Source organism: Lagenorhynchus albirostris, chromosome 6, assembly GCF_949774975.1.
Source record: "Lagenorhynchus albirostris chromosome 6, mLagAlb1.1, whole genome shotgun sequence".
Classification (NCBI taxonomy): domain Eukaryota; kingdom Metazoa; phylum Chordata; class Mammalia; order Artiodactyla; family Delphinidae; genus Lagenorhynchus; species Lagenorhynchus albirostris.
Window position 1 is genome coordinate 106,312,929 of NC_083100.1, and position 23,229 is coordinate 106,336,157.

Below are 23,229 nucleotides of genomic sequence, written 5' to 3' on the forward strand. Positions count from 1 at the left end.
GAGTATTATATTTAGGATTACTCTCATTTTTACATGATGATATCAAAACATCATAAATTTATTGTATGCCGAGGTACAGCAGCTAATAAGGAGAAGAATCATTTCAATGATGCCTGAATTATGGACAAACACATTTTTGTGTTACTGCAAGGTAGGAGATCAGTTTAGTCTTGATATAAACATATACTTTGGAAGCCACTTATTGTTTATCATCATTATTTCTTTTAATGATTTTAGCATTTCCATGCAAAGAAGGAATGGATTTTTTGTTTTGTTTTGTTTTGTTTTGTTTTTTTGCGGTACGCGGGCCTCTCACCGCTGTGGCCTCTCCCGTCGCGGAGCACAGGCTCCGGACGCGCAGGCTCAGCGGCCATGGCTCACGGGCCCAGCTGCTCCGCGGCATGTGGGATCTTCCCGGACCAGGGCACGAACCCGCGTCCCCTGCATTGGCAGGCAGACTGTCAACCACTGCGCCACCAGGGAAGACCTCGGAATGGATGTTTTTTAATAGCATGTGAGATAAAAGAGCCAAAACAAAGTTTAGAAATCTACAAGAACAAAGGTTTAAAAATTGTCATTATATTCCACAATTTAAGGATAATTACCAATTAATTAGGATATTGATATTGTAAATCTGTGGAAAGTTATCACCGAACACCTTAAAAATTTGGTAGAACATTATGAATTACATTTCTGTCAAGAAAGGTCCATGCATGGGAGGTTTATGATCAGAATTGATTTCTTTAGTCAAAAGACAACTTAAATCTAAATTTACAAGATAAATCATTGGAACTAGCTACTGATGACACTTTGAAAATGAATTTTAAAAATAGAGATTACTTGCTACCTTTTGGACAAAAGCTTAAATGAATAATCTGAGCTCATTTAAGTTGCTTTAAAATCTCTTCTATACCCATTAGCACATCACTGTGACACTGGTACGCTACAATGAATGTTATCAAAACAAGACATTGAAGCAGTTTAGCTACGTATTATTTCCTCTTAGTAGCACTATTGTTAAAGCAACCTACATTAGTTAAGTTGATAAGTGAGAAGCAAGCTCATTTATCACATTAATATTTGATTGTTAATAGAGGTGGTATTTATTTAAGTGTGCTTGCAGGTATTTAATATGGAGAATCATTATATCCCTCATACATTTCCATTTAGTTATAAATCTAGAATGGCAAAAAAGTGTGTAATATTTTATATTAATTGATTACTCACATTTGCAATGAATAATTCATATATTTAATTATTTCCTTATGTTTGTTCTGATTGGATATTAAAATTTAATACGCCTGTTGGCTCTGATGGCTGAAAAACTTTGGGCTTGTATATTATACCTCTTTATTTATTTAGCATTTCATTTGAATTCTTTTAGGTGTTGGACTGTGATGTATTGGATCTTTAAAATTTGTTTTGTCAAAGATAGTTTGAGAAATGCTGACCTCGTGGATTTTAGTAAGTTAATTACAAGTTTATTATAAATACTTTGGTTTGGCCTCCGCAGAAAAGCAGTAATGGATTCAAAGTTCAAAACAGGTTTCCCCCACTATCTGAAAGCAGAATGTTCCTATGAAACCTTTAGTAAGCCGAAATGGCGTAAAGTGAAGAAGCAACCACCTCAGGACACATGTTGCTAACAAACGCACAAAATAAATCGAGATAAAGTGCAGGCGCTCTCAGACACGGCTTGGAGCTATGGCGCTTGTTGATGCTGAGGTGCTGAATTAATTCCTTAGGGAAGGAGTCTGGCCAGGTTGGGGGCCTGGTCACCCCCTACTCAGGTGCTCGTTGCCTCCATAGTAGCTTGCTGCTACAAAACAAACACTGAACCCAACTTCTGCTTTTCGCCTTTTTTCATAGAATAAAAATCCTCTTTGGATTTCTTTCGGTTGGCAAAACAGGTACTAATGTAGGTCTTTCATAAAAACAAAGTGGTGTAAAGTGAACTTTTGAAAAGCGGAGGTTACCTGAATAGAAAGAGTTGTCTTGGGGGGAAGGGAGGGATAAATTAGGAGATTGGGATTAACATATACACACTACTATATATAAAATAGATAACTAATAAGGGCCCACTGTATAACACAGGGAACTCTACTCAATACTCTGTAATGGCCTATATGGGAAAAGAACCTAAGAAAGAGTGGATATATGTGTATGTATAACTGATTCACTTTGCTGTACACCCGAAACTAACACAGCATTGCAATCAACTCTACTCCAATAAAAATTTAGAAAGAAAAATAAAAAAAAAGAGAGTTGTAGTGTTGTTTCTCAGGGAGGATAGGTAAAACAAACAAAAATGAAAAAACAAACAAGTAAAAAATCCCCACAGCATTTAGGCTATGGAACTGAAGTATGGAGAACCTTAATTGTTTTTCTTTGACAACCTAAAGAAAAAAGAGAAAAGGAGTAGAATTTAAAACAGAACTTCAATTTTCTTTCACTTTTGCATAAGGGCTTTGCTGATAACATTGGTAAAAAACTTTGGTTCTTTAGAAGTGATATAGATTTTATCTGATTGCCTTGAAATGTTTTTCCTTTCCACTGAAATTATTCAGTGATGATGTATAAAAGTTGATTCTTTCGCGGGCTTCCCTGGTGGTGCAGTGGTTGAGAGTCCGCCTGCCGATGCAGGGGACACAGGTTCGTGCCCCGGTCCGGGAAGATCCCACATGCCGTGGAGCGGCTGGGCCCTTGAGCCATGGCCGCTGAGCCTGCGTGTCTGGAGCCTGTGCTCCGCAACGGGAGAGGCCACACAGTGAGAAGCCCGTGTACCGCAAAAAAAAAAAAAAAAAAAGTTGATTCTTCCATGTTATTTAGAGATCGGTATTTCTGTAGTACTAATGAAAACAATAACATTGATATACTTTTGAATTTGGCTGAAAAGATTTAAAAAATTCTCAAATTATTTATGAGAATGCTCATCAAGCTTTTCTTTTGATGCTAATTTTATATATTTTCATATATGAAAAATTACAATGAATCAGAAATCATTATCCATGTAAATAACTATTATAATATTTTGAGAGCTTTTTGTATGTTATGTATTTTACATTTGTTAAACTATTGCATGTGTTAGGTGTTTTGTATGTATTTTCTCTAGTTTACACAAGAATTCTGCAGAATAAGTCGTGTGCCATCATTTATCAGATAGAAAAATTGAGGCACAGGGAAGTTAAATAACATGCCCAAATCCATTGAAGTAAAGGATGTTAGTGATGATATTTAAACCCAGCTCATTCTGATTCCCTTCCTACTCTATTATTTCATCACAATATTTATTCCCTGACATTATTTCACAAGTAACTTTATATTAAAGCAAAAAAAATACATAAATTGAAAAAAACTATTAGGTAAAAATTACTAAATTAAGAAAAATCTCCATTTCAGCTTGATTATTTGGAATTGTGTGTGTGTGTGTGTGTGTGTGTGTGTTTCATTGAAGCTCTTATGAGACTTTTTTCTTAATGAAATTTGCAACGTAAAACCAGATCAATATACACTACTATTTGGACAATTTGTATTTCAGTCTGCAATCATGAAACAAAATGGCAGTTACAAAACTCAACAAGGGGACATGTTTTCCAAAGTAGTAATTTATATGAATGAAAAATGATCTTTGTGTAAAGGTTATTTAGCTATGTGATTGTTCTGTGACTAAATAATTAAAAAATCATTTCTCAAACTACTCATGAAATGATTCTATTTTCCATGTATCTTCTATTTATGTAATTTTCCTACCCATAAGGTGAGGTAGCTGCTTGTGGAATATCTAATATATTTTGCCTTCTATCAAGAGACAAGTGGTATTTTTCAACTGATTTCCTTTTCTTGCCCCATGACATGTATTATATGTCAACAAATAAGAAAGTGTGTTGATTCTTCCTTCCCACTCACCGTGACATCCAACAAGTCATTAAGACCCACCAATGTCACCTAGCTACTGCTTATCTGCTGCGGCTGTAATCTTGCCCTTGAGATATTAGAGCTTTTAGTTCTGATTGTCCGGTATAAGTATCCTCTAGCCGCATGTGGTTAGTGAGTACTTGGAATCTGGCAGGTTCATACAGCGACAAGCTGAAAGCATGAAGTACACACTGGAGTTGAAGATAGTATTTAAAAAGAGAATGTAGGGAATTCCCTGGCGGTCCAGTGGTTAGGATTGCACGCCTTCACTGATGACAGCTTGGGTTCCATCCCTGGTTGGGGAACTAAGATTCCGCAAGCTACAAGCTGTGTGGCCAAAAAAAAAAAAAAAAAAAAAAAAGGGAGTGTAGTGTAGACTATTTCATGTATAATTTTATAATGATTTTATATTAAATGACAATATTTTGAATCTATTGTGTTAGATGAAATGTATTCCTAAAATTAATTTTACCTCTTTCATTTTACTTTTCTAATGTGGTTACTAGAAAAGCTTGCTATGACCTAGGTGGATCTTATTATGTTTCTCTTTTATTGTACTGCTCTAGTTGGTCTCTGTGGCTTCTGACTCAAATTCATTCCAATACTGAGCTACCAAAGGGGCCTGTCTAAAACACAATTCTAACCACTAAACAGACACTTCCAGATGGTGTACAGAACAGCTTGATGCAGAAATTGTAACTGGAGTAGAATAATAAGACTTGCTTAGAGACAGTTATGTTAATGACACGGTAGCCCTTAAAAAGAGTTAAATATAGATAATTACCAATGGGTCCATTGTACAGGAAGCTGATGCTTTGAAATCACCATTGCATCACATGAGCTGAGAAAGTAAAACACCCTTTTACAAAGCATCAGCTTCTCTCTTTATCAACATACACTCACATATATGCCCCAAAAGCTCTCCAATGTTAACAAGTAAGAATTTTAGTTACAATTAAAAGTAAAATCAATTAAGACCAATATTAAAAAACAAACTAGCTATTTCTGGGCATATTAGTATGGTTCCCTACTTCTTTATAATTTGTCTTCTCCACAAAATAAAATCATCTACTTCCCAAATCACAAATTATGTAATAATATATAACATCAACATTTTAATAGTACAGGGACAAAATTACCTTGCAGCTGCCTTTTTTTTTTTCCTAATGAAATTTCAGGAGAAATGAAATATATCATTTGACTCACAGTTTGCTTTTTTTTTTGACTCATGTTTATGTTATTAGTGTAATATGTCCGTGCAAGGAGATTCAGGTTTAACTTTTCCCTTATGTAAAGAAAATCACCATAATGCCATTTCTAAGGGAATTTTTCCCTCAGAGATGAAAAATGCAATCTGACATTTGTTTGGACGGTAGTTGGTGAAGGATACTGTTGTGGACTGTGGATACAGTATTGAACTAAGTTTAGCAGGTCAATGCAAGGATTGAATGATAATCAGATTTCATTATCAGCCCAGTAATTCAAGTTCCTAAGCTAAATGGCCTCAAACAAAATGGAAATAATTAGAGAATGACTATTAAAGTAGTGGAAGTGAGAAAACATCCCGGGGAGTTTCATTCTTATGTGGATGTTTGAACTTCACTAATATGATTATGGTAAAAAGTTCAGTCATTTATTTTTATTTTTCAAATATGTCACAGTTTCTCTCAATAGTTCACATGAAAACTGTGACATAAGGTATGCAACATAAAGGAAGGCCCAAAAGGCTAGAAATGGAACCAACTAATTCTAATGAATTTTAGTAAATGTATTACAAAGGCTAAAATCCTACAGAGCATGTGTCATAGGAAACAGTACTTCTGTGTGTAGTAAAATGAAAAAAAAAAAGATATGACAATGACTTCCAGAGAATCCACACTTTTCCTTCCTTTGAGAACACAAAGAAGACATAAGTAGTATTTGCAACATCATTTTCAACATTTTCTTCTTTTTACAAAATATAATTGCAGATAAAATTAATAAAGAACTGGAGTCTTTCAAAATGAAGAGGCAAAGGCTGTCTGACTGCATTAAGAATTTATTCCTATTTAAACATACATGAGGTAACTTTTATGAAAATTGATTTATCTATGTATTACATAGATGTATATTTTTTATTGCTAATGTAACTATATCATGATGTGTCATTAAATTTAGTTGAACAGCTGTTAAAATATATCTTCAGATAATCTATATGAAACTTTATTTAGTTACACTGGTTTTACATACATTATCTGTAATTTATACAAGAATATAGTTGAGTAGATATAATACTATCAATTTACCGATGAGAAAACTGAGGCACAGAAAAGTTAATTATTTACCAAAAATCACACACATTGACTCTGATGGGGCTGAAAATTGCATCCAACTCTCTTGATTCCAAAGCCCCTTATCTTTATGCTGTATTATTCTTATCTCACACATGAATGTAACTTTTGTGTAAGAAGTAGATTTTCATGGAAGTAAAATGTGCATAAATTGGAAAAACTGCATTATGTAAAAGTTTGGTAAGTTGAGGAAAGTCTTTATGTCAGCTCTCAGCCATTTGGCCTCTTGCTTATCTGTTGCATTGCCAATGTTATAGGATCAAACTGATCTTTAGGAGATTTCAAATGTAAAACAAAATTGGATCAGTATGCCCTATTAATTTGGTGATTGGTAGTTCTGTCTGCTATACAAAGTGGTAGTTAATGAAGCTTCCTATGGGGACATCCTTTCAGAAAGTTGTAACTTATCTGAATAAAATATGATCTCTGGGTAGAGGTTATAGAGATAGGCAGCTGTTCTGAATTACATAACCATTTCCAAAACTTCTAGGAAAGTGATTCAACTTCCCGCATGTGTTTTATCTATGTGGGTGAGTTATTTATTTAGTTGTCTAAATAAATTTAGAAATGGCTTTAAAATATACTTAAAAAATGTTAAATATATTTGTTTTGTGGAACGTGTAGTATATTTTTATTTACTTCAGGAGACACATAATATTCCTCTGATTCTCCACTTCTTATTCAATAATATTTGTTCTAATATTCTAATATTAACCTTTGAAAGTGATCTATCTGAACACAACTAGACCTATAGTATTTATAGTTTCTGTAATTATTCTTCTTCAGTGGTCACTCCATCACCTAAATGATAAAATCAAAGTTCTTAATTTGTCTCACTAGGCCTTTCTTAATATGATGGTTATTAGTTTTCTGACCTGATTTCTCACCATCCCTCCCTTGCCTTTTATGCTCCAACAGCACTAAGTTCTTAGCCAGTGTGTTTCTGGCCTTTGGCCATTTGCTTAGGTTATTCATTTTCATTCATTCATTAAAGACATTTATTGAACATCTTCTCTGAGAAAGACACTGGCGTGGTGCTCCGGACCCACAGGCTCAGCGGCCATGGCTCACGGGCCCAGCCGCTCCGCGGCATGTGGGATCTTCCCGGACCGGGGCACGAACCCGTGTCCCCTGCATCGGCAGGCGGACTCCCAACCACTGTGCCACCAGGGAAGCCCCCACCATCCATTTTTAAGCATCCACCATGGCATGAACCTCACTAGGGGCTAATGGAAATATAGAATATACAGAAGATGTGGTGGTTCCTCTCAAAAAGTATGCATGGTATTATGAAGAGGCTTAAGTGAACTAACTAGAGATTGATTTAATTAGGGATCAATAAACTTTTTCCATAAAAGGTTACAGAGTAAATATTTGGGGCTTTGTGGGCCATATGGACTTCGATTCCATTGCTCAACTCTATCCTTGTAGCACAAAAGCAGCCACAGATACATGAATGGGCATGGCTGTGCTTCATAAAATTTTACTTACAAAAGTAGGTGGCAGGCCGGATGTAGCCCTGCCAAAACTGCAGGCTGGAGACCCAGGTGAGTCAATGGTTTAGTTCTAGTCTGAGTTCTGAGGCCTGAAAACAAAGAGAAACAATGATGTGGTTCAACGCAAGCTTAAGACCTAGAAAAAACTGATGTTTCAGTTTGAGTTTGAAGACAGGAATAAAAACAGTTTTCCAGTTCAAAGGAAATCAGGCAGGAGGAATTCTTTTTTATTTTAAGGAGAGTCAGCTTTTTGTTCTATTTAGGCCTTCAGCTGATTGGACAAGGCCCACCCATATTTGGAGGGCAATTTGTTTTACTCAGTCTATTCATTTAAATACTAAACTCATCTAAAAATATCCTAACAAAAACACTCAGAATAATATTTAATATCTGGGCACCTCATGGTCCAATCAGGTCGACATGTAAAATTAACATCAAGTAGGCTGATTTTTTTGAAGTCAGTTTGCATAACAGGAGTCATGAGAGTCTAATTGCCTTTTAAAAAGAACCACCTCCCTTGCTCCACCACCACACATATATACCTCTTCCCCTATCTAATGATGCCATAAGAAAACATACTTATCATTAAAAGTCATTTAATACCACTCTTTAAAAAGGCTCCATGGTAGTCAATTATAGTAATTAGTTTTTATGGTTTCACTACATTTTCTCTTCTCTATTCACACACACACAAATAATCTACTTGCAAAATAACAATTCCATGTAATGATATACTACATCATCTCTTTTCTATAGTACAGAGTGCACATTGCCTTGTTGCCTCTGGCTTTGGGTAAAACAATGTGTGAGAGATGACATATGGCATTTCAATTTTTGTATTTTAGCATTTTATTAATTCAGTATGCTACAAGACCTCACCATAGAAGGTAGTAGGTATATTCTTAATGATTTTTTCCTTATTCAAATTTAGTAAGTAACATACCATTATCAAAATCTATTTTCTTTTAATTCTCTTTTAATTTTTTAAAAATTTTATTTATACCATTTACTCAAATAACAAGTGTTAACATTCCATTGCTTAAGTAAAGATTAAAGCTGATTAGGATTTACTATCTGGCACTGTCAAACATTGCTTTCTTTTACATCTCTTTATCTCTGTCCTGTGTTCCAGCTGTCACCATCCAGTTGCACTAAAGAAGCAAACATTGCATTAGCATAAGGAACCAGGATGGAACTATCACGTTGTTATGGGATCCTTTTAGATTGGCACAAATTTCTGAAACTGAATTTCTCTTGACATAACTCTTGAGTTGATTTAATTCTCAAGGATCGGAAATTCGTCTGAGTCTTAGATTTGTAGCTTCATATATATAAAAGTGACTGACATCTATCTTCTGCAATCCTCTTTCCAACAAACAATATATAGTTGGGGGTTGGACAAAACAGCATTCCTTTACAGGATTTCTGATGAAACTGTAACTTTGTAGATTGAAGTATATCTGAAGTCATCAATTTCTGGTCCAGTTATAAATATGTCAAATGGCATTCTTCTAAGTAAATAGTGAATATTATTTCTCTCTCCTTTTCCCTCTCTTCCTTTGAAACATCTGAAGCTGCCCTCAGAGCAAAGTAAGGTTTAAAGGAAAAAATACAGTTTGTAATTGAGATTTTCTGTTAACCTTTAGTCTGTAGTGGTTGTGTTCAATGCTTTTATTTTTCTTCTGGAAATAGTAGTAAATTAGTGTGTTGGTGACATTTCAGAAATCCCAACTTGGAGTATGACTTATACTCTATATTGCATTATAAATACTGACTTGCTTCAAACTCCATGTTTATCTCTTATGTAGAAACCAACCAGACAGTGAAGTCATTATTCAGTTTAATTTGCACCATTTATAACCCTTGCTGGATATGCGTGTGTTAGTTATATTCACAACAAATGTCCTCTGGATTTTGAGGTATACATTATGTTCTTAAAAAATTACTTACATTTCATGCATTGTATTTTTTTTCTTTCTTCTCTGTGCTTAATGTTGTATTATAGAGAAAAATGTATATGTAATTGGGAATTAAGGTATTACATTTGATTTTAGAATATGATTCTGTCTGAATAGGAATCTTGTACATTGCTGTTCTGGATTTATCTATCCTATAAATTTAGGTAGAAAAAGAATTTTTTACTATAAATTTATTATTGATCATGTCTTAAATTTCCCATCCCATCCCACTGCTTTTCAAACCTTACTTATGTATTTTTCAAACCTTCCTTTGTTATTTTTATCTGTCTCCTCTTTTTGTCAATATTTATTCCTTACAGTATTGGTAATAACACAGCTTTTCTCCTTTCCAATAAATAATTCCGTGCTCTGTTAAGGCCTCTAAGTTTGGTTAGGGCAAAACGAAGAGATGAATATAAAATTTCTACTTTTCCAAGGCATAACTTGAACAGCAAGTATTTCTGTGAACAACAGCAAGCCATTGGAGGTGTAACTGTTGGTTGGTCTCCACTTCAACAGTATGGTCTATCCTGGGGCAAAGTTGTTCTCCATCTGTGGACCTGTGAACCTAGAATACAAGTTATCTACTTCTTCCAAAATACAATTGTAGGACAGGCATAGAATAGACATTACCTATTCCAAAGGGAGAAATAGGAAGGAGAAAGGGTTGATTCAGATCCCAGCAAGTTCAAAACCCATCAGAGAAAATTTCATTAGGGTCCAAGGCCTGAGAATAATCCTCTGTGGCTTGAAGCCTTGTCCTCTGAGCTGTCAGTATGCCCCCTACCCCGGTTCCCTCTCCTCCCCCCACGTTTGTGCTGCTCTCAGAGTCATTCTTCCTTTTTCTTGTATAGCAGTATGTTTGCAGCCAAGTAGCTCTATGATTCCATTCTTGCCTGTAGAATTTTAAAGGTCCCACAGTCTTTTGTCATTGTGTCCTGTTTCTGTACCTTTCAATTTAAGATCATAGTGTTTCTGCTGATTCTCGAAAAGCATGTTGGTCTCCTGTGTATAATTCAGGTCCATGCCATTAGACAACAGTCCTCTACAAATCTTTTCTGTATGATCTCATCTCTATTCCTGGTTTCTGCTGAGATACGTAATTGGATCCATGAGCCACTTCCCTGGTCCCTTCAGCAAAATGTGGTTCAGCCGCATCTTTGGCTTTCTTTTCAGAGCATGCTTTATGAACAGAAACTCTCCCAATGTGTTCTGACACTAATTTCTCTGACACCAACTAGGTGTCCTACAATTCAATTCTGTCACTAACTATCCAGAATTTGTGTAGATGCCACAAGATAAGGGCAAAGTCCTTCAATTCTAACTAACTCCTTAGGGTTAGTGTCAGATCTCACATGTTAAAGGGCAAGGTCCTTAACAAGACTGCTTTTGCTAGATGCCAGGCACAGGAGAGATCCCTGAACTACCTGCACTTCTGTTGGAGTTTGGTCGCAAACATGGGAATTTCCACAATCCCCCTTCAAGTTCCTGGGCTTGTAGCTGCATATCTTCCATCTTTGCCTCCATTTCCACATGGTCTTCTCCTCTATGCCTCTGTGTTTCTCCTGCTCTATAAGAATGTCTGTCATTGTATTTAGGGCCCACCCCAAATCCAGGAAAATCTCAAGATTTTTAGTGTAATTATATGCCCAAAGACCTTTTTCCAAATAAGATCACATTCACAGGCTCCAGGTTGATATATCTTTTGGAGGGTTACAATTCAATTCACTATATCCTCCCATCTTTCTCCACTCTCTGTCTCATTTTCTTTCACTCTCACTCTTGCTTTCTCTTTTATAAATGATCTCTTTTTGAAACCAGTGGTTATTAATGCCAAATTTTACTTATAACTAGTAGAGCCAGGCTAATATTTTCAACGTTCATTTACTCCCTCCCCTATAGTTCAGACATTGATCATTTAAATTTTGTCCCTTAGGTCACCTACTTAAGACATTAAAACACTTGCTTCTCTGACTGCTGCATTTATTAATACCCAATTTAAACTGATCATCTTTTTATTATACCTTATTTCCACTGTACATTAAATTAACCTTGTTCATAATGCTTTAACCTGTGTGTTCATATAGATAAAAATAGCTTCTATTATATAATATCATTAAGTTTCAATGGCAATCAAATTCAATTTGTTTGTAGAACTCCTAATGTGTGCAGGGCCAAGTTGCACTGCTTGTCAAACTATTACCCAGAGATCAGCTGATTTTAAAAGTCAGTGAAAGAACTTGTTATACCAGCAGTTTACAGGTATAATCCCAGACATATGGTGTGACTCTGAGCAAATACTCAAATATTAAATGATTAAAGCACAGGGGCTTTCTACTCTATATTTCTAATGCATTGTGTATACATGTATTATCATACTAATAAGCAATACAATACAATGTATAATGTATAGCTTAAAAGAGTGTTAGTGACAAGGACTGTGCCATATTCATCTCTATGGCATATAGCATATAGCTGCACCTATCTCATTCATCTTTAAAGATTCTGTGGTATATGAGTCAAGAGCTAAAAGTAGGATTAATTTTTGTAAAGGGATAAGTATCAAGAGTTGTATGATGGTAGGCATAGTTGTCAAGATATTCTGGAAGCCCAGTTCCATCATATACTTTATATTGAATTGAAGAACTATGTCCTCATTAATAAAGAAAATTTATTAAGGATCTTTCTCTGAAAATTATTATGAGGAGTACATATATTAACTAACTAAAACAGATTTCTTTATTAAATTTTGAATGAGTCAGTAAATGATATATACAACTATTCACAAAGAATTATGAAACATGGTTGCATCATAGACTTACTATTTCTGCCTTTTTCTATATCATGAATCTCATGAAGGTGACATTTCTCAATAATGATAAAAATGATAACAACAGCAACACCAGTGGTTACTATTTGTTATCCACTAATTAAGTATCAGGAACTATACCAGGTTCTGTACCCATTATTTTTAATCCTCCCAGTATCTCCATGAAGAGCAGGTTGAAAATCATAAGATTACTCAAGGTCACAGGTAATTAAGTGGTGGAGGCAGGATTTGGACAGAACTGCATTTCTTTAAAGCCAATGTCTCTCTCTAGCTTGCCCCAAATTCTTTAGTGTCCATATAGAAGTAATGTCAATTCTCTACCTGGCAACATCATGCCTGACTTGCATATGAATCATTGTTTATAGTATCAGATGAATTAAGTTGACAAGAGTTTTCCAGGTAGAAAGTCTGTGGATGTAACAGGCAGAAATGTAGAAAATGTCATTGCAATAAAAACAACATGTTGGGCTTCCCTGGTGGCGCAGTTGTTGAGAGTCTGCCTGCCGATGCAGGGGACACGGGTTCGTGCCCTGGTCCAGGAAGATCCCACATGCCGTGGAGCGGCTGGGCCCGTGAGCCATGGCCGCTCAGCCTGCGCGTCCGGAGCCTGTGCTCCACAACGGGAGAGGCCACAACAGTGAGAGGCCCACATACCGCAAAACAAAAAACAAAAAACAACAACATGCTTCTCGGATTCTAAAGAAAAACTCTCCCTCTTCCCATCCAGGAAGAAGATAAGGAATCTAAATCTGTATTTTAAAAAAATATTATATTGGAGTATAGTTGACTTACAATGTTGTGTTAGTTTCAGGTGTACAGCAAAGTGAATCAGTTACACATATACACTCTTTTTAGATTCCCTTCCCATATAGGTCATTACAGAGTTTTGAGTAGAGTTCCCTGTGCTGTACAGTAGGTTCTTATTAATTATCTATTTTATACATAATAGTGTGTATATATCAACCCCAATTGCCAGTTTATCCCTACCCCCCATCCCCCCTGGTAACCATAAATTTGTTTTCTACATCTGTGACTCTATTTCTGTTTTGTAAATAAGTTCATTTCTACCATTTTTTAAGATTCCACATGTAAGTGATATCATATGGTATTTGACTTTTTCTATCTGTCTTACTTCACTCAGTATGACAATGTCTAGGTCTAAATGCCTGAAATTGTTGATGGTGGACATACTATATTATCTAAATAATCCCATGGAGTGAGTTCTTTTTGTTTGTTTTTTTTTTTGGCTGTGCTGTGTGGCTTAGTTCCCCGACCAGGGATCAAACCCCGGCCCCTGGCAGTGAAAGCGCCAAGTCCTAACCACTGGACCACCAGGGAAGTCCCCACCGAGTGAGTTTGATGGGTTTATTATGGCTAGTTTATAAATGAAGAAAGTGAGGCTTTGGAGGGTTATATATTTTCCTAAGCTACTGACAAGATCCTCTCCTTAACTAAACTTTAGTCAGGTGCCTCTAGGCCTTGACCTTCAGTGTCTCTCCCTGTTTGGCCTGTATCACCCAATTTTAGCAAGAATCATGTGAATTCAGTTTAGAAAGGACTACCCATCTTTGATATCTGATCAAATTCCTCATCCTCTACAATCGCCCTAGTCACCTGATTATCCTGGCCCACCTTCAGCAAGAATCCTGTTAAATCCATTTACCCAGAAATCCCCCTTTACCTCTGACATTTCCTCTTAGCAATTTTCTGTCCACTCACCCCCACCCTACTCCTTGGCTATGAATCTCTACTTATCCATACAGTATTTGGAATTGAGCCCAGTTCTATACTGAGGTCTCTATTCCCCTAATGTAATAGTTCCTGAGTAAAATCTATTGGAGGGGAAAAAGTGAGAGCTGTCTGGATGGTAAACCTACAAGCAACAGAGACAGATTATGTATGGAGAATGACATAAAGGAGGGATGACACCACACTTTCTTGCCTACTTAAGGAAAGATTGGTGGTAACATTCACTGGTGCCATGGTAATAGGAGCAGATTTCAGGTGAAGATCAGAAAATTAAATTAGCTATATTGAATAAAAGTATTAATTTTAAAAATCCAATTTAAGGTGTCTAGTTGCAAGTTAGACATTTGAGTTTAACTCAGAGCTCAATTTTACTTTGTTCTTATCTCTTTTTGGAATGAATAGTGGACGATCCGGGCCTTCTAACACTTGATGGCATTTTTCCTTATGCTACAGTAGAAGAGAGAGCCATGTTTGTGGGAAACAATGTGTTATGACTTTTTCTTTCAATCTGTAATGCCCTGGATGTTTATTACTGTGAATAACCAAAAACCCCACACTTACTTTAAAAAAGAGAGAGAGAGAATTTGTTGCCTTTATGGGTTAGTGGAAATGAAAAGGTTCGTGGGTAGGGCAGCCTCCAAGTGTAATTTGCTCAGTGCTCCAGCCCCATTCTCCTGAGATTTTCTTAACTCTTTTGTTCTAATCCTTCAGGGTCAGACTGGTATGGTTTTGCACAGGTTCCGGACGTGCAGGCTCAGTGGCCATGGCTCACGGGCCCAGCCGCTCCGCGGCCTGTGGGATCTTCCCGGACCGGGGCACGAACCCGTGTCCTCTGCATCGACTCTCAACCACTGCGCCACCAGGGAAGCCCAGCCTGGTATTGTTCATGGAAGAAAAAGGCTGCAGCAGTTTCAAACTTAACATCTGCAAGCTATGTTATCCAAAATAAGAGGATGGCCTCTCTATTATAAAATGTATAAGAAGAGTCCTGGGATTAACTGTCTTAGAAAACATGAGCTGCTCCAGAAACTAAGGATGGAATCAGCTTGCCTAAACCACAGGGATTTTTGTTATACCTTGGGAGTTACAAAGAAGGGTGAATGGATATTAGAGAAGAAACTGACAGCTACTCACAATAATCTATTTGACTGATGAATATCCACACCATCTCTATGCTCTTTTCCAATATACTCTTATCAACCTGGACTTTACTCATTTTCTTTACAAAAGTAGATAACAAAAGTCTCATTCAGATATACCATCTAGCTCTGATTTTTAGGTTCACTGGATGATGTTCAGTCCTCTTAATCAGGCACAGATATACCTTCTCACAGTCCAGTACCTATTGTTAAATAAAAAATTATCCACTACGACATATAAACTCTAATAAAAATTACCATGCAGAATATTCTTTGACATTAGTCTTAACAATATATTTATAGATATGTCTCTTCGGGCAAGGGAAACAAAAACAAAAATAAACAAATGGGACTACATCAAACTACAAAGCTTCTGCACAGTAAAGGGGACAATCAATAAAACTAAAAGACAACCTACCGAATAGAAGAGATATTTGCAAATGATATATCCAGTAAGGTGTTAATATCCCCCTAATATACAGAACTCATATGACTTAACAACAATGACAACGAAACCCCAAAAAAATCCAATTTAAAAATGGGCAGAGGAGCTGAATAGACATTTTTCCAAAGAAGACATACAGATGGCCAGTATGCACATGAAAAGATGTTAAATATCGCTAATTATTAGGGAAATGTAAATCAAAACCACAATGAGATATCACCTCACACCTGCCAGAATGGCTATTATCAAAAAAACAACAAATAAGTGTTGGTGTGGTGAGAATGTTGAAAAAAAGGGTAACTCATACAGTGTTTGCGGGAATGTAAATTGGTGCAGCCAATATGGAGAAGAGTATGGCGGTTCCTCAAAAACTTAAGAATAGAACTACCACATGATCCAGCTATCTCACTTCTGGCTATTCAACCAAAGAATACGGAAACAATAATTCAAAAAGATATATGAACCCCTATGTTCATCGACGCATTACTTACAATAAACATGATATGGAAACAACTTAAGTGCCCATCAACAGATGAATAGATAAAGATAAGATGTGGTGTATATACACAGTGGAATACTAAGCCATAAAAAAGGAAATCTTGCCATTTGCCACAACATGGACGGACCTTGAGGGTATTATGTTAAGTAAAATAAGTCAAACGAAGAAAGACAAATACCATATTATTTCACTCATATGTGGAATATTTTAAAAACTAGTAAACAAACAAACAAACAAATTAAATGATCAAACAAAAACACACACATAGATATAGAGAACAGAGTAGTGGTTACCAGATAAGGAGGGTGGGCTGGGGGAGGGTGAAATGGGTAAGGGGGATCAAATGTATGGTGACAGGTGGAAACATTTTTGGTGGAAGCATGCTATAGAAATATAATGTTGTACACAAGAAAATTATTTAATGTTATAAATGAATGTTATCTCAATAAATATAAGCAAATAAATAAATAAAATATCTCAAAGAAAAAAAAAATCACTTGCAGAAGGAATATCTAGAAACGAGAAACAGTGATCACTTGTCCACAACACAGAGAATATCCTCTGGACAACAGTAACAAAATCCACCTGCCTTGTTGGAGAAGTGAGGTCTCAGTCCACCAGCTGAACCCAGGTTTTGCTCTTCAGAGTAAATGGTTCACGCCCATTTGTCTCTTCTCCAGGTTTGTATGTAACTTCCCTTTGGGGAAGCTGTCCTTCAAAATAGGAAATATTAAAAACCAGCCTGTTTCTATGTGGTGTAAACTCAGGGGCCTGGACCTTGCCCCACATTATAAGCCACTGGGAATCTGACTTGAGGTTTACTCGCAATACATCTTCTAAATTCTCAGTGGGCTTTAGGTCTGTTTTGGTCACACTTACAAAGGCTGGGAAGTCTACCACCAAAAATTTGGGTTAGATGTTGAGACTGATGATGACACATGCACACCCAGAAGGTATGGAAAGGTTTATCACTCACATAATAATGGGGCTTTTCTGGAGATAGGTGGGCAGACTTCCCAAGCTGATCTGAAAATGGCTTGAGGAAGCAAAACAAAACAAAACCAAAAAAGAGTACTGGCTGACGAATGCATAAAGAAGATGTGGTACATATATACAAAGGAATATTACTTAGCCATAAAAAGGAACGAAATTGGGTCATTTGTTGAGACGTGGATGGATCTAGAGACTGTCATACAGAGTGAAGTAAGTCAGAAAGAGAAAAAAAAATATCGTATATTAACGCATATATGTGGAATCTAGAAAAATGGTACAGATGAACCAGTTTGCAGGGCAGAAATTGAGACACAGATGTAGCGAACAAACGTATGGACACAAAGGGGGGAAAGCAGCGGGGGGTGGGGGTGGGGGTGGGATGAATTGGGAGATTGGGATTGACATGTATACACCCATGTGTATAAAATGGATGATTAATAAGAACCTGCTATATAAAAAAATAAAATAAAATTCAAAAAAAAAAAGTACTGGCTTTGGGTGTTTATTGTGGTTAGAGATTGCACCTGTGGTGAGTATTCCCACACATGGGTGAGGGTTTGTGTGGTTTGAATCTCCAATGACCTCAGTGGAGGGAACACCCAGATTTATTAGGTTCCCCAGATTTCTGGCAGAAGGGGAAGAAGGAGGAATAAAGCTTAAAAGATGTTTGCAGTCCCATATAAAAAACAGAGTCAGAGTTTTTATTTTCAGAATATATATTTTCTAATAATTTCATGTCCCAGACATCATGGAATCTTCTCTAGCCAACGTTTGTGGCCAGTAATGAGCTTGAACATTTCTGTCCATTCTTAACAAGTATTTCTATCTTTTTAACCCTCAGTTTAAAATTCTCCTTTGTTAAATTGACCAAAGTAGACTGGGGAGACAAGGTAAAGGTAAACTGTCCTCTTATCCCAGACTGCATCCCAGCTCTACATTGAAGTGACTGTCCCCTTTTACAAACAAAAATTGAGCTACTAGAATTGTTTGGGGAGGCTTTGGGGATCAGGCTTTTCCTGGGTCCCAGTCTTAAAATCTGCCAAGGTTTTTAACTTTACTACCTTTGTCAGAACTAGTGTTAGAATTTGAGATAGAAAATCTAACTTTCCAATTGTGAAATTATTCAATATTGAAGTCTTATCAACATGGATTGAACTCCTTGAGCAGACAAGACGTCTCATAGCAAAACTGTAGATCTTCCTCTTCTTTCAGAGGACAGGACAGTTTCAAAGTAGCTTATTCCTATGATGAGTAAACTTACTGAAGCTACAAGAAATAGCAATCAAGTAACACCATGCTGATGTATTAGCCATGCCTCTAATGCTGTAGCATTGTTAGGCAAAGGATCCATGTCTAAACGTTAGACAGGCTACAAGTTAACAGCTATTTCACTAGTCTACAAGAATCATCATCAATTTCTCACATGAGGTAGAGGAAAATGTGAAGGTGACCAATAGCTATCTACTCTAGCAGGTACTCAGTAAAAATATTTGTTCAGTAAGAAGAGGGTATGTTTCCAGAATTTAAACATTTAATTGATTAGCATGTTAAGTGCCATGGGACATTACTCATCTCTCACTTTGTTCCTAGAGTTTAATTATCCAGGATCAACCTTTGTTAAGCGCGTCTACCATCGTGGTCCTGAAGTGGCTTCCAGGGGGCCCTGAGATTTTCCTTTATGCTTGTTGGTAAAAACATCCCATCTGCCTGAAGATAAGCAGGACTGTTTTAGGAAATTGAGTGGATGAACTTATGGTCTTTCCTGTCCATTTAGGGGCATGGATATCACCATCCATGTTATACATTAATGTATGAAAAACTTGTCTTCTGTGCTTTCCCATGACAATTTTTCATATCGAGTCATAACATTTTAATTCAAGCTGCTTTTCTTTTATCAAATAGATTCTTCTAAGGAATTATACAAAGCTTTCAATTTTATAAGGTTGTGCATTTTTAAAAGATTTTTAAATAAAAATAGGAATGAAAGCCTTTGAACGTTTATGCTAAATTTGTGTCATTCTGAAATGGAGTCTTTCTTCTCTTTAATGGTTCTCTCAGTGCTGAGATTAGAATAATTGCTCTGGTTAACTTTTGCATTTCTATGTTAAAGCCAACTGGATAAAATATATTTTTTCTTTTTTCAAAAGCAAAGCTTGTTCTTATGCAACTTTTTTCCTGCTCCCTCATTTTGAAGTAATTTATTTTCTACCATAGCCAAGAAAATTAGTGACTTCATTTTTGCTACTTAATCCTCTCAGCTAAAAGTCACAATCAGCTGGATCCCTCTTAGGTATGTACCATAACAAGCATTCTATTTCTCCATTTCAAAAATATTTATTTCCTATGTTATTTTCCTTCTGTCTCTGCTATCTGATAAGGATTATCTGAAGCACTGACTCAAGCAAAGGTATTAGGTTGAATCCTGCACAAGGGAGCCACCAAGAAGGCCACTGGAAGGGGCTTCTTTTCCTCATTAGCACAAAGGGGACATCTGCTCACCAAACTGTACATCAGTAGATTTGCATCTGTCCAGAATGAAAAGCCTTTTTCAGTTTGCAGAAATATCCCTTTTCCTAGAGTTTCAGGTCTAGTTGTGCAATTTATTAGAGTTCCATATCAGTTAGGGATTTTTATAGCAAGCAGTAGAAACTTACTCTGGTTAACTTATGAAACAGAAATGGAATTTGTTTCTAAAGATGCTGCAGTAGCTTATAGAATTATGGAATACTGAGGCTTTCAGAAGGACAGACACTCGTGCACCCCTGCAGTGTCAGCAGCAGGAAAAATTGGACAACAGAATTAGCCAAGAGCTAACGTTTCCCTTTTGTTTTCATAACTCGAGTTTCAAATTCTCTTGGGAGAGTATGGTTGACCTTGTTACCAAAAGAATTAGGAAGGAATGATGAGTAAATTAGAATAATAAATAGCCACTTGTGACAGACATGAAGATATGCAGACTGCTTCTCCTTCACGTAAGGGTTTCATTGCCCAGATGAGGAGCGTGGTTGGCAACCGGCACCCAGCTATTAATTATCATCTCCAGGTCTACCTCAGCTTATGAGTTGTCATCACTCAGAAGTGGCCATGATGTGAGGCGGCAAGCAAAAATCTTTCCAATGGGAAGAGTTTTGGGTGCTACATCTGAGCATCCACTTTATGTGGAAGAAGGGGCCCAGGATTAGAATATACAGACTCATGGAAAGTTACAATGTTCAGTCTGGCTGAACAGGGACCTAGAATAAAAAGATTGGAAGATCAGAGACAAAAAGGTCTTGAGTGGAGACGTATGAATGGACTTATGGGAGAAGGCACAAATTGTGGAGAACTTTATTTTACCTATCAGTACCTAGGAAAAAGCATCGACCAAAGAGACGCTACCAACTAAGTAGACAACATGTCTTATTATTATGATGGGCCATCAGGTAGCTGCTTCTGATTGGTCCCACCTCATAGCAAAGGAGGCGCAGGAGTGGGTCCATGAGCTTGGGATTCATTGGTTGTTTTCATATACACCAATCAGAAGCAACATAATAATTGAAGAAACAACTGAAGTACCAGTTGGGAGGCAATACTCTGGGAGTGTGAAGTTCTGTCTTCCAGGAGTCATAGGTCTCTCTATGGCATTGTGTCTCCAATAGGAAGAATACACAGGCATAGGAATCAAGGGACAGAAACAAAAGTGACCTCAATTAGTATCATCCCTGATTCCTTGACACAGTAAGAGACTTTGTGTTTCTCATTGTCTCAACTCTTGGCTCTACAGGATTGGATATCCTGGTCCACAAAGAGGGTACACTCTTGCCATAGAAACAACAAGCTAAAAGCTATGACTACCACCTCATACTTTGGACTCCTGTATCCAGGGACAGGCAGTCAGACTGTTAAGTCACCATCTTAGCAGACCACTGAACCTGATCAACAGGAGAAAGTAGAACAGCTGTTATCCAACTGGGGCAGTAGGTAAGGAATATGTATGAAATATGAGTTATCCAGTTGGGTGACTCTTGGTACTTTCTTGCTCAAATACAACTGTGAATGAATAAGTGCAGGACATTAACCTGAAAAAAATATGCTTGCCAGGAACTCAGTTCCCTCAAGAATGAGGGTTTGGGACACACCATGAAGTAAGCCACCCACTGAAATCAGCAAAGGTGATAGCTGAGGGGAAGGAGGATTTGAAAGGGTGGAGGAGGAAAGAGATGGATGAGTACCAGTTTCAGCCCTTGGATGGGAACAGGAAAGGGGGATGCAATTCCAGTCACTACCTTATTTTTCTAAACTTCTCTGCACAAGTAGCTGCTCTCCAAATGCACATGGAGAAGTGAATCCTCAGGGAACAAGGGCTGGAATGTGGCAGAAACAGAGAACTGGGACTCTCAAATCCCCCTTCAAGGAAAGACTTGTTGCCCAACTGAGAGGAGTGTGGTTTGCTGGCAACATCTTGCTGTTAATTTCTTCAGGTGTGCCTCAGCATTTGAGTCGAGGTCATGCTCTCTTTGGGTGGCCTCAACCAATGACTGGGTGAGACTGTGATACAAGGGTTCAGCAATTTCTGCTCACTACAGGATTAGTTTAATATTTGCTCCCTGGCCCCAGTTGGGTTCACAGAGATTTTGTTATATTAGCATCACAGTCTCTTGAAACCCATGCCCTATTCTGTTCTTCCCTTGTGCTTTCATATATGTTACTTTTGTATAAACGTGTTGCTGTACTAATTGTATCTAAATGTCAGCTGCTGTAGGACCCAACTAACACACCAGTAAAATTCTTTGTTTCTTCTTTTTAAAGAAAATTTCCACAAGCAGTGTATGAGTTAGAGTAAGATAATGCTGTCTCCCAAGAAACTGCAATTCTTTTAGAGTGCCACACATTGTGATCTTGTGCCTTGGTTTAGCTGGCAAACAACTTCACATTACTGCAAAATACGCCCTACAACTTTTAGGATTTAGCATATTAGCATTATGTTCATTTCAAGTGTCCAGTGTATGTTTACAGACTCTACACACCCAATAAAAATATGAAAGGCTCACATTTGTCAACCCACATTGCAGCATTGTCAATGTTCAAATGTGTGCCGATGTTTTCTTTTTCTCTGATCTTTTGAAAGTACTTTTTGAGAACATTTAAAATAAATTATTGCATCCAAGCATGGCTTAAGGCTGATTCTGAGTTATCTCACATCCTACAATACACTTTGTTATAGTGGAAAGAACTCAAGATTTTAGTCAAAGTCACCTAGGTTGAACTCTGGATTTGTCTCCTATCCAGCATATGATGTCAGGAAAGTTATTTAATCTTTTTTTTTCTTAACTGTCTCATGTAAAATGGAACAATTATAATACCATCCTTAAGTTTTTCCTTTGAGGATGAATAATGCATATAATGTAATCAGGGTATCTGGAACTCAATCAAGAAATAGTCTTTTCCAGAAGTTATAGTAGGTAGGTAAGGTGCAGAATCTGGAAAAGGGAATAAACTGTAATTTGTTTAGCACCTGACATGTCATGTCCTTCATTATTTGTATTACGGCTATAATTTCATTTCTTTAATCCACACACAAGCTTGTGAATTAACCTTATATATTCTTATTTTATAGCTAGGAAAATATAGGACTCTGAAAGGTGAAACAACTAGCCCAGCGCGATATGGTTCATAAGTAGCAAGGATGGAGAAGTTATAGCATTTCCAACAGAGCCATTAATAAGAATTAAATGCCCAAAGTGAATGATAACACTAGTGCTAGGTTAGTATGCTTTCTTTTTCTTTTTTTTTTTAACATCTCTATTGGAGTATAATTGCTTTACAATGGTGTGTTCATTTCTGCTTTATAACAAAGTGAAACAGCTATACATATACATATATCCCCATATCTCCT